This window comes from Bubalus kerabau, chromosome 7 (assembly GCF_029407905.1).
Source record: "Bubalus kerabau isolate K-KA32 ecotype Philippines breed swamp buffalo chromosome 7, PCC_UOA_SB_1v2, whole genome shotgun sequence".
NCBI classification, from domain to species: Eukaryota; Metazoa; Chordata; class Mammalia; order Artiodactyla; family Bovidae; genus Bubalus; species Bubalus kerabau.
Window position 1 is genome coordinate 46,473,980 of NC_073630.1, and position 13,386 is coordinate 46,487,365.

The following is a 13,386-nucleotide window of genomic DNA, read 5'->3' on the forward strand; positions in this document are numbered from 1 at the left end:
TCTCAGTAACTTTGGTCAGAGCGAGAAAGAAATGGTCATAGTAGTTCAATAAATGTGGATGCACTAGGGAAAATTATATTAAGATTAAAATGGTGTACATAGGAAATTCTATTACATCTTTGCCACTAGTTTATTTTTATTGTTCAATGAGACATAATCTCACAATTTGTGTTCATTTAGACAGCAGGTTTCCAAATCTTATTTTATTCCTCTCCTATCCAGCCTGTCTTTTTCATTTTTACCATGTATCTTATTTACAATTTATGTGCCTTCCTTATATTATCTTGCAAGATAACTGAGCTTTCCTTTTAATTAGGACATTGCTTTGAATATTACTTATCCTACAGGACATATTTATAAGTTTTACAACAATACAGATGAGCATTGTATTTTCATTACCAAAACCAGAAAATTGTTCCTCACACTGTGATAAAATGATCTGTCACTTTTGGTCTGCCAGGTGAAACAAACAATCTAGCTGCCATGGCCATGTAGCCTGGCAGTGCGGTGGTCTCCACAGATTTCTGCTGTATTTGAAAGGCCAGCTCTTTGTCCCAGAGATGGATCAACCAGTGTTTCCCTCATTAACCCTGTAAATAAAAATTACAATAGGTTAAAGAGAGGGAAAAAAATCCCCCAGCACAAACCCTAACAGCCTTGGTAATATTTTAATTAATGTTATTTTAAAATTGCTTGTATTAGCATTTGGGAACAAAGCTGATTGGCTTTTGCCTGTCAGAGAAACAGAACTTGGATTCTTTAGATGGAAAAACAGGAGTTGTTAATTATACTTACAAATCCATAGATACTGGACTTCAGATGTCTTGAAGGTCATCTGAGGCTTCTTAAGCACATGTTTTATGTCTGTTTTATCTAAGGAGAAACTTGAATATCACAATGATGGATTGGATCCACTTGTATTTCTCTTTACCCTCCTTTTTTGAATTTTTTTTTTTAAAGAGATTGTGAACACATTATTAGTATCCTGGGGATCACTTTTAGAGGTTTTTTTTTTTTTTTTTTTTGATAGTTTTAGAGTAATTCATTTCTGAGTTCCTAAAAACATGCAGAAAGTTTTAGTATTGCCTTTTCATTTTGTTATATGGGGCTTGTTTTAACATTCCTGTGAACACCAGGAAATGTCCACTTAAGTCCTTTATTGAATGAGCAGTACAAGTTCTCATTAAGAAACCCATAAACTAAGACACTTGCAACCTTGGTATTTGGCAGCAGAGTGCCAGTCAGGCTTTTGTGGTCTGGGAATTTGTATTTGGCCTGTAGGTTTTAATTATTTTTGTGAATGAGAGAATAATGAATACATTTGTAATATATTGAAAAAATTCCCCAGCACTGGCTGACCAAAAAGTAGATTTATATGGTAATCCTTAAACACCAACGCTATTGCTCAGTGCTAGGCAGAAAGAAAACAGAAGATTGAGCTTCATTATTGAGAGAGCAGAATAAATCAAAGCTGATGGAATTAATACTGTTTAATTACTAGCAGTGTTCCCTACCTGGAGAACACATACTCATCACTGATCATGATATTTTAGGCTCTAGTTGTCCTGGGAGAGATACAGTACAGAGCACAAAGCATGATGAGCCGCGAAGAATGAAATTAGAAGACATTTTGGTGTAGAGGCACTCATGGTGGCCTTATAGTTATGGGTTGTGGCAGCAGGAAGGGAGAAGAAACCTTATAGATGGTGGCAATAGGTGAGAGCATTGCTTTGCTAGTGTGTGAGATGAGTGCAATTGTGCAGTAGTTTGAGCATTCTTTGGCACAAACTACTGCATAATTGCACTCATCTCCCACGCTAGCAAAGTAATGCTCCAAATTTTCCAAGCCAGGCTTTAACAGTATGTGAACCGTGAATTTCCAGATGTTCAAGCTGGATTTAAGGCAGAGGAACCAGAGATCAAATTGCCAACATCCACTGGTTCATTGAAAAAACAAGAGAGTTCTAGAAAAACATCTACTTTTGCTTTATTGACTATGCCAAAGCCTTTGACTGTGGAATACTACAAACTGTGGAAAATTCTGAATGAGATGAGAATACCAGACCACCTGACCTGCCTCCTGAGAAATCTGTATACAGGTCAAGAAGCAGCAGTTAAAACTGGACATGGAACAACAGACTGGTTCCAAATAGGGAAAGGAGTATGTCAAGGCTGTATATTGTCACCCTGCTTACTTAACTTATATGCAACGTAAATCATGCAAAATACTGGGCTGGAGGAAGCACAAGCTGGAATCAAGATATCAGGGAGAAATATCAATAACCTCAGATAGGCAGATGACACTACCCTTATGGCAGAAAGCTAAGAGGAACTAAAGAGCCTCTTGATGAAAGTGAAAGGAGAGTGAAAAAATTAGCTTAAAGCTCAATATTCAAAAAACTAAGATCATGGCATCCAGTCCCATCACTTCATGGCAAATAGATGGGGAAACATTGGAAACAGTGAGAGACTTTATTTTGGGGGGGCTCCAAAATCACTGCAGATGGTGACTGCAGCCATGAAATTAAAAGACACTTGCTCCTTGGACGAAAAGCTATGACCAACCTAGGCAGCATATTAAAAAACAGAGACATTACTTTACCAAAAAAGGTCCATCTAGTCAAAGCTATGTTTTTTCCAATAGTCATGTATGGATGCAAGAGTTGGAACTATAAAGAACGTTGAGTGCTGAAGAATTGATGCTTTTGAACTGTGGTGTTGGAGAAGGACTGCAAGGAGATCCAACCAGTCTGTCCTAAAGGAAATTAGTCCTGAATATTCATTGGAAGGACTGATGCTGAAGCTGAAACTCCAATACTTTGGCCACCTGATGCGAAGAACCGATTCATTGGATAAGAACCTGATGCTGGGAAAGATTGAAGGCAGAAGGAGAAGCGGGTGTCTACCGGAGCCTACACAAACTCTTGACCATCGCATTATCGACACAATGATCAAGAGTTTGTGTAGGCTCCGGTAGTTGGTGATAGACAGGGAAGCGTGGCGTGCTGCAGTCCATGGGATCACAAAGAGTAGGACACGACTGAGCAATTGAATTGAACTGAATTGAATAGGTGTGATGGGCAGACGGCAGAAGCACTGGGTTAGATTCCCAATTGTGAGAGTTAATGTCTCTTGTGGAGAGTAAATGGAGCCCAGTTTTCCAGGATTTCTCAAGGTCTCTAAGTAACACCTGACCCATAACTGGTTTATGTGACCTTGCCTGAGTGGTGGTATTGGTCCCTGATATCAGGCCAATATGGGCTTCTCGGGTGGCTCACTGGTAAAGAACTCACCTGCCAATGCAAGAGATGTGAGTTTGATCCCTAGATTGGGAAGATACCCTAGAGTAGGAAATCACAACCTGCTCCAATATTCTTGCCTAGAAAATTCCATGGACAGAGGAGCCTGGCGGGCTACTGTCCATGGGGTCACAAAAAGTCAAACATAACTTAGAGAGTGAGCACACACAGAAACACCAGGTCAATAGAGTGTAATCATTAAGAATCTTTAAGAACCAATTCACCTGCATTTAAATCCTATCTCTGACATGGGAGACCTGGGTTCAATCCCTACGTAGGGAAGATCCCCTGAAGAAGGGGATGACAACTCACTCTAGTATTCCTGTCTGAAAAATTCTACAGACAAAGGAGCCTGGTGGGCTACAGTCCATATTGTTGTGAAGAGTTGGACACGACTGAGTGACTAGCACTTTCACTTTCTGATATGTGACATGAAGTACGTTACTGAGTGTCCCTGAGCCTCAGTTTCCCTATCTGTAAAATGGGCTCATCCTAAGGCTGTCGTGAAGGTTGAACTGATAGATGTCACAGTGTGGTGTCATCTGCATATCTGAGGTTATTGATATTTCTCCTGGCAATCTTGATTCCAGCTTGTGCTTCTTCCAGCCCAGCGTTTCTCATGATGTACTCCGCATAGAAGTTAAATAAACAGGGTGACAATATACAGCCTTGACGTACTCCTTTTCCTATTTGGAACCAGTCTGTTGTTCCATGTCCAGTTCTAACTGTTGCTTCCTGACCTGCATACAAATTTCACAAGAGGCAGATCAGGTGGTCTGGTATTCCCATCTCTTTCAGAATTTTCCACAGTTTATTGTGATCCACACAGTCAAAGGCTTTGGCATAGTCAATAAAGCAGAAATAGATGTTTTTCTGGAACTCTCTTGCTTTTTCCATGATCCAGCGGAAGTTGGCAATTTGATCTCTGGTTCCTCTGCCTTTTCTAAAACCAGCTTGAACATCAGGAAGTTCACGGTTCACGTATTGCTGAAGCCTGGCTTGGAGAATTTTGAGCATTACTTTGCTAGCGTGTGAGATGAGTGCAATTGTGCGGTAGTCTGAGCATTCTTTGGTATTGCCTTTCTTTGGGATTGGAATGAAAACTGACCTTTTCCAGTCCTGTGGCCACTGCTGAGTTTTCCAAATTTGCTGGCATATTGAGTGCAGCACTTTCACAGCATCATCTTTCAGGATTTGAAATAGCTCAACTGGAATTCTATCACTTCCACTAGCTTTGTTCATAGTGATGCTTTCTAAGGCCCACTTGACTTCACATTCCAGGATGTCTGGCTCTAGGTTAGTGATCACACCATTGTGATTATCTGGGTCAGGAAGATCTTTTTTGTACAGTTCTTCTGTGTATTCTTGCCATCTCTTCTTAATATCTTCTGCTTCTGTTAGGTCCATACCATTTCTGTCCTTTATCGAGCTCATCTTTGCATGAAATGTTCCTTTGGTATCTCTGATTTTCTTGAAGAGATCCCTAGTCTTTCCTATTCTGTTGTTTTCCTCTATTTCTTTGCATTGATCGCTGAAGAAGGCTTTCTTATCTCTTCTTGCTATTCTTTGGAACTCTGCATTCAGATGTTTATATCTTTCCTTTTCTCCTTTGCTTTTCACTTCTCTTCTTTTCACAACTATTTGTAAGGCCTCCCCAGACAGCCATTTTGCTTTTTTGAATTTCTTTTCTATGGGAATGGTCCTGTCTCCTGTACAATGTCACGAACCTCATTCCATAGTTCATCAGGCACTCTATCTATCAGATCTAGGCCCTTAAATCTATTTCTCACTTCCACTGTATAATCATAAGGGATTTGATTTAGGTCATACCTGAATGGTCTAGTGGTTTTCCCTACTTTCTTCAATTTCAGTCTGAATTTGACAATAAGGAGTTCATGGTCTGAGCCATAGTCAGCTCCTGGTCTTGTTTTTGCTGACTGTACAGAGCTTCTCCATCTTTGGCTGCAAAGAATATAATCAATCTGATTTCGGTGTTGACCATCTGGTGATGTCCATGTGTAGAGTCTTCTCTTGTGTTGTTGGAAGAGGGTGTTTGTTATGACCAGTGCATTTTCTTGGCAAAACTCTATTAGTCTTTGCCCTGCTTCATTCCATATTCCAAGGCCAAATTTGCCTGTTACTCCAGGTGTTTCTTGACTTCCTACTTTTTCATTCTAGTCCCCTATAATGAAAAGGACATCTTTTTTGGGTGTTAGTTCTAAAAGGTCTTGTAGGTCTGGAGGAGCTACCCCACACCCCTAATCCCAAGGCCAAGGGTGGCGGCGGGGAGGAGCAACCGCAGGACCGAGGCCAGGGGCAGTGGCCGGGAGGACCAACCCCACGTCCAAGGAGCCGTGGCTGCGAGGGCGCAGGAGGGCCTAGAGGAGCTATCCCACGTTGAAGGTCAGAAAGGGTGGTGGTGAGGAGATACCCCTCGTCCAAGGTAAGGAGCAATGGCTGCACTTTGCTGGAGCAGCCGTGAAGAGATACCCCACGCCCAAGGTAAGAGAAACCCAAGTAAGATGGTAGGTGTTGCAAGAGGGCATCAGAGGGCAAACACACTGAAGCCATACTCACAGAAAACTAGTCAATCTAATCACACTAGAACCACAGCCTTGTCTAACTCAGTGAAACTAAGCCATGCCCGTGGGGCAACCCAAGACGGGTGGGTCATGGTGGAGAGATTTGACAGAATGTGGTCCCCTGGAGAAGGGAATGGCAAACCACTACAGTATTCTTGCCTTGAGAACCCCATGAACAGTATGAAAAGAACAGTATGACTCCATAGGCAAGGGAAAATAATGTAATATAAAAATAATATATTAAAAATATGAACGTGGAAAGCATAAATTTTGCTGGGGGTAGGAGGCAGGGTCTAGGCCAGTTCTCCTTAGGAGAGCAGATGGGCAGATTGGGACCGATTCATTATCTCTGTCACAATAATGTTTTTGTTTGCCCTTCTTGATGGCAATCAACTTTGAGGTCTTAATATTTCTAGTATGTAGTGTGATATCTGGCATAACTAAGCAACTTATAACTGTGTATTAAACATTTGACCTCTGATTTTTCTTTCCCTCATCTGTATTTAAGAATGAAAATAAAACTACCTATTGAGAATTCCCTGGCAGTCCAGTGGTTAGGACTCCAACAGTCTACTGCAGGGGGCACTGTTTCTATCTCTGGTAGAGGAACCAAGATCCCAAGCACAAAAAACCCACCATAAAACTAACACAAAAAAGTCCTACTTTATAGGACTATCGTGAGAATTTATTTATTTATTTATTTTGCCACCCTGCATGGTATGTGGGATTTTAATTCCCTGACCAGGGATTGAACTTGTATCCCTCATATTGCAAGCGCTCAGTCTTAACCACTGGGCTGCCAGAGAAATCCACATAGTGAAAATTTAGATGAGATGGTACAGTTAACATAACTTAGAACACTCTCCACTCAGTGATAATTACAGTGTCCTTTAAAGGGTAGATATTACCGTTTTTTTTCTATTAATATTAGAGCAAAGACTCGAAAATTAGGGAATTAATTTCAGGCAGTCACCTCTTGCTACATGCTCACTTTGCTTCCTTATCCCTTTCATTGGTACTAAAGCAGTGATTTGGTGAAGGGCATCCATTGGCAGATCTAAGAAAGCAGCAGCTTGTCCTTTTGGCCATGGAGGGTTATTCTTTCTGGACTAGAGTTCCAATCCAGTACTCCATTCCTCCATTAATTTTCCAGATCCACCCTGCCCAGGGCATGGAGGGCTGCCTTCCAGAGAGTGACTTGCCTTTCTAAAGCTGCTGCCTGCTGAGTGAAGATTTGGGAACCATCCTGCTTCCCAGAATCACTGCAGATGGTGATTGCAGCCATGAAATTAAAAGATGCTTACTCCTTGGAAGGAAAGTTATGAACAACCTAGACAGCATATTAAAAAGCAGAGATATTACATTGCCAACAAAGGTCCATCTAGTCAAGGCTATGGTTTTTCCATTTGTCACATATGGATGTGAGAGTTGGACTATAAAGAAAGCTGAGTGCCGAAGAATTGATGCTTTTGAACTGTGGTGTTGGAGAAGACTCTTGAGAGTCCCTTGGACTGCAAGAAGATCCAACTAGTCCATCCTAAGGGAGATCAGTCCTGGGTGTTCATTGGAAGGACTGATGTTGAAGCTGAAACTCCAACACTTTGGCCACCTGATGTGAAGAGCTGACTCATTGGAAAAGACCCCAATGCTGGGAATGACTGAGGGCAGGAGGAGAAGGGGATGACAGAGGATGAGATGGTTGGATGGCATCATTGACTCGATGGACATGGGTTTTGGTGGACTCCAGGAGTTGGTGATGGACAGGGAGGCCTGATGCGCTGTGGTTCATTGGGTCACAAAGAGTCGGACACGACTGAGCAACTGAACTGAACTGAACTGCTTCCCAGGTGGCTCAGCTGGTAAAGAATCTGCCTGCAATATGGGAGACCTGGGTTCCGTCCTTGGGTCCTGGAGAAGGGAACAGCTATCCACTCCAATAGCCTGACCTGGAGAATTCCATAGATGGAAGAGCCTCGTGGGCTACAATCCATGGGGTCAGAAAGAGTCAGACACAACTGAGCAATTAACACTTTCACTGCTTCAAATATGATTCTTTGTTGGGCTCCATGACCCTTTTGTGGGTTCAGTTCACATGTCAGGCAGAACCGAAAACATTTTATCTGCATAGCTATAGAGAAGACTGGTGTAGAAATCATACTTGTTTTCCACTCTCTCTCTCTCTTTTTCCTCCCCATAAATGACAATACATGGCTCTTAGCACTTTAATAGACTGAATTGATTCATGTGCGAGATGGAATTAGTGAAAGGGTTTGACTAAGAATAATTTTTTTTTCTATTTTCTGTATTTCATTTTACAGTAGAATGGGCTCTGAACACCTTCCAGATTCTCTTCCTTCTGATCACACTGTCTATTATAATTCCGCCCGATGGCAAACTTCTCCTTATTGACTCTAAATTACATTTAATCCTGTTAGGATCACTTTTTATTGAAAGGCATGCATTGTGATGGCATTGACGGGAGTCCAGAAGCCAAGATGCCCAGCTAGAGGAAAATAAACTCTTGGAGTTTCCTAATGCTTGTCATTTTCATGCTGGGCCCAGCTGTGTAGCCTTTTGAAGGATGTAGAGGATTGGGGTGTTCAGTACCAATAATGGTGGGTTCCTGGGTGGTGTGGAAAACTCTCTACCACAAGGAAATAATCTTTTGAGCCCAGTGGACTAAGAACCAAAGGCCATTTTGTGCTAAGATAGTATAATTCTATTAGTGAAAGGCCCTTGCAGGGGGAAATTGCCTGTGCTAAAATCTGTGCACAAATTAAAATAACTGGGCTAAGGGGGGAAATATCTCTATAAAAGGCTTTATAACTCTAGTGGATAATAATATCCTTGTCACATTCGGAGTTGGGGACCTAAAGATACAGGAGCTTTTTTAAAACAACATATGGGCCTTCTCTACTAAACTTTAGATTGGCCAATACATCCATTCTTGGGTGCTTATTTGACAAATTTGAATGCTATGCCAAAGTGTACTTTTGTTCTTATCAAGAAAAAGGAAGAACAGAAATCTCTGAATATTATTGCTAGTTGTTGACACTTACAAGATTTATGTCATCTAAAAGCCCTATTTTGGCTAAATGTTTTGTGTCTGTAAGTTTCCTGTAATTTGCATGGGATTTTTTTTTTTTTTTGGCAAGGAGTATTGTTAATGTTTCTGTTTTGATATGGCTTATAAAATTTATTTAAATGCACACCTCTGTTTGGAATAGCTTCATTACGAAGGGGTGAATTGGGAAAAAGAAAAAGCTGTCAGCACAAATGCTGTTCCTTTTCCAGGGTGACAGAAATTGAAAATCCAAAGGACTATAGCAGTTGAATAGCTAACTCCATGTATCACAGGGTTGTCTGCATGGCAGGCCCTCCTCACTGATTGGATGACAGCTGCAGATTTAAAGTTTATGCTACATTTCTCTAATTCTATGACAAAGACAATGTGAGCAACAGACTGTCACATATTTGAAAATTATGTTGTGTAAGTAAATACACAGTTCATAATTCTATAAAAGGATGAAGGCAGCATTTATTCTGGAATTAACCTATAACAAAACAGATAATTCTTTGAGCTCTCGCAATGGACTACAGTATCTAGTCTTGGTACATCTTTCTCCTAAATTATTGCAAAATTAAGATACTAACCAACTCGTTTTACTTCCTCCTGCCCTTCTGTCTCCTTTCATTCTCTTCCTCCTCCCGACCTCCCTCTTTTCCTTCCCTCCTTTTCTCCCTTTCACATTTTTTTTCCTATCTCATTCTCTTCGTAACTCTCCATCATCTACTCACTCATTCACTCACCCACTTGTTCACTTAGTCCTCCTCTTATCCTTTCATGAGACATGTATTAAGAACCTATTTTAGCTCAGGCATGGTATGACTACATTTCGATCAAGACACATACAGCTTTGGTCCTCATGAAGCTTACAATTTGTGTAGAAATGGTGCTGGATTCCCCAAAGAAAGACCTACCTGCTTAGGCACCCACCAGAGATGTGCCCTCCCCCTCCTATTTAAAAATTAAGCTTGGTATATGATACTTGGGGTAACGTGTTGGAGCAGTCATCATGGGAAATAAAATCTTGCTGGACATCTTAAACTTATTTAAAAGTTTTGATTTTCTTCTTAATTTCAAAATCCATATGGTGTTGGAAGAGACACCATTATCCTGTCAGAGCTTAGGGCCTCTAAAAGTCTTAATTGAGAACATGTGGGGAACAAGTAATTAGATAGTGACATTGAACAAGTAATTAGAAGTGTGATGAGGACGGTAAAGGAGAAGCACAGAGTGCTATGGAGCATGTGACGGGGGTGCCTAACCTCCCTTCTTTTTTCTTGATGAAATCTAAGACATGCACATTTCAAACTACAAAGGCATCAAGCCTTTGAATGGGTTTATGTTTACAGTGTGCCTGCAGTGGGTAAGGGGTCGAGAGAAGTAATCACTCTTACTGACTGCCTAGGAATTGGATAAAGGCACAGGTTCTGGGCAGACTAAGAAGGTATTGAAGACCCTTGAGAAAGGATTTGCAAGGCTAGGACAAGATTTTTTACCCTGAAAAAACTGAATGATTGAAGGACTTGACTTCAAAAAGTAAAAATCATTTTCTTTATCTCCAAATAGTAAGGAAAAAGGTAAAGGGAAGGTACGTGTAACGGACACATTACTGGCATTGCATGGATAAACTTTAAACATTCTGCTCCTCATGGCTTTGAGGTCTTTTGGAGGCATAATAGAAAATCTGTTGACATAAAGGCTAATTCCTGGGGTGGCTTTACAATAAACCGGAAGTAGGGAGAAGGCAATGGCACCCCACTCCAGTACTCTTGCCTGGAGAATCCCACAGATGGAGGAGCCTGGTAGGCTGCAGTCCATGGGGTCGCTAAGAGTCGGACACGACTGAGTGACTTCACTTTCACTTTTCACTTTCATGCATTGGAGAAGGAAATGGCAACCCACTCCAGCGTTCTTGCCCGGAGAATCCCAGGGACGGGGGAGCCTGGTGGGCTGCCGTCTCTGGGGTCTCACAGAGTTGGACACAACTGAAGCGACTTAGCAGCAGCAGCAGCAGGAACATATTACATGGTCCTTATGATGTCTGATGGAAAATTGTATGGGAATCATAGGAAGAACGAAGTGCAGTCTATTGATAGGCTACAAATCAGACTTTACAGAAAAATTGGGTGAGAGCAATTCTGTGGTGTTTCTGGAAGTTCCTGTTTCTGTGGCTTTTGGTAATCTGTCATTTTTGGGGGAGGAATCAGAGCTGCCGGTTTTCTCAGTTCCAATTCTGGCTGGATGAATGAAGTCTTTTGGTCAAGAGTGGCTGTACCTCCTTCAAGAGTAATAGAGTCTCAGGAAAAAATGCTATAATTTAAGTATTTAATTCTGTAAACAAAAGAAAAACAGGAAACCAGATATCTTCCTACGAAGCAACCCATTCCTGTTAGGGAATCCCACTCATCATTTTTATTTTCTGGCATATTTCCCCACTGTACAGTCCTTATTATTCAAATTTATTAAGGCTTAAAAAATTTAGACCTTAAACAAAAAAAACCTTTCTGTCCCCATAAGCTTAAAACTGAGGACGTGTATTATATTGATTGTTCACTTCCTAAGATGCTTTATCTTTAGTCTCATCTGAGCTCCACCAGTGTGAGCTGTTCTAAGAGAAATAGACTATGCTGAGCCCTGGTGAAAATTTGAACGTCGATGTGTCCTCAAAGCATACCTATGAGATATACTGAGAGCACAGCAAAATTGAGAATCCCCACTGTGGGGTATCCAGAAATCCTTTATTTGGCCGTTAAACTGTTCATAGAGCTTATCACTTTCAAGTGGTGACAGAAAATCATTGAGAAAGCCCCTTCCTGTCCAGCAATGACAAAGAAAACATCCCGGAGTATCAGTTGTCCTGGTGGTGGTTGTTCTGAGCTCTGGGCACATGCAAAGTGGCTTGCCAGGCAGCCCTGAAGGTTTTACTTGAAAATGATTTTCCCTAAAGTTTTTGGGGTATGGGTTTACTTGTGTTTTAATAATTATTATTGGAAGATTTCCCTTATGAGGCTGAATTGTCCTTCTATAATGCTTCTAAGGGAGAATCATAGATAAGGGAAGAAAGCATACTAAAAAGAGGCCAAGACTGAAGGACTAGCAGGAGATCACTGAGGGCATTCCTTAGTTCTCAGAAGAGTGGAACATCAGCAGCTGAAAGATGCAAATCCTAGTTGATAGCCTGGCTTCAAGAGCCAGCCAGACAGGGCTGAATTCCTTGCTCCACACTTTCTAGTTCTCTGAGCTTGGCTGGGCAAATTAACTTTTCAGAACCTCAGTTTCTTCATTTACAAAATTAGCTGAAAAATATTTCCTTCCTTAGAGATAATTTGAACATTAGTTGAGAGAATGTGTGTTAATCCCAATTAGATTGTATGTTTCTTTAGGTAAAAGAATAAGGACTTCACAGAGCTAGTTTAAAAATACTGTATGAGCAGCTACTGTATGCTGGTCGTGTCTTTCTCCAGTGTGTTACCCCATCCCATTGTGGTCAGTTTCATGTTCACAGTGCAGTTAACACTGAAATATACTTCCTTAAGTATATACTTATATATACTTTCAATAAATTTATTGAATAAAATACTTAGTGTGTATTGAATAAAACACTACTTAGTGTGACTCAACCTTTCTTCACCTCTCACACCCTCCTTAAAATAATGGGACTTTTAATTTGGACAACCTATTATTAAAAAGATGGAATGATAAAAAGTCTTCACAGTCTCCCATGTCATAGTTTTTCCTAGGGACATGCTTGATTAAAATTTGACACAAGGGAAGTTTTTTTTTTTTTTTTCTTATACAGGATGAAATATATGCAAAAGACCATGACTATGTTACTATCATAGTTTGTATTCTTGAAGTTTGGATCTAATTTTTGATTTAGGCATTTTGCCCCCAATGAAATATTATATGTTATAATGTAGCAGCTAATAAGATCTGATACAGTGACTTTAAATTGAATTTCATTAAAAAAATAAGAGCATAAAATGTCTTCCTAATAGTCTTAATTAGGGAAAATGGAAGATCATAGTATTTCTATATTAATGCACCAACTTAGATAATTGGGAAAATATGAAATGTGCAGTGAGAAAAATAGGAAGTTTGGAAGCCAAGGGAAAAATAACCCACTACTTTCCAGTTTCTAGGGTTTTTTTGTTTTGGACCAAGGAAGCTCACCAGATGTCAAACACAATGTCTGAAAGTAATTATTCTTTTTCATGCATACGAGTCAGTATCGTACTACCGCAGCCCTTGTTTCACAGTGACTACTTCCCTGGGAAAGGCATTGTTCCCAGCTCACTGCTTCACAACTGCCTCTCGTCTCTTGATTAGGACATTGTATGAAAACAGTGCATTCGTCGCAGGGTTCTCACTAATCTCTCTCCTTTCATCCGAGCCTTCCCGTTTTTCAGAGAGCTCTGCCTTTGCATTTTTAATTGAA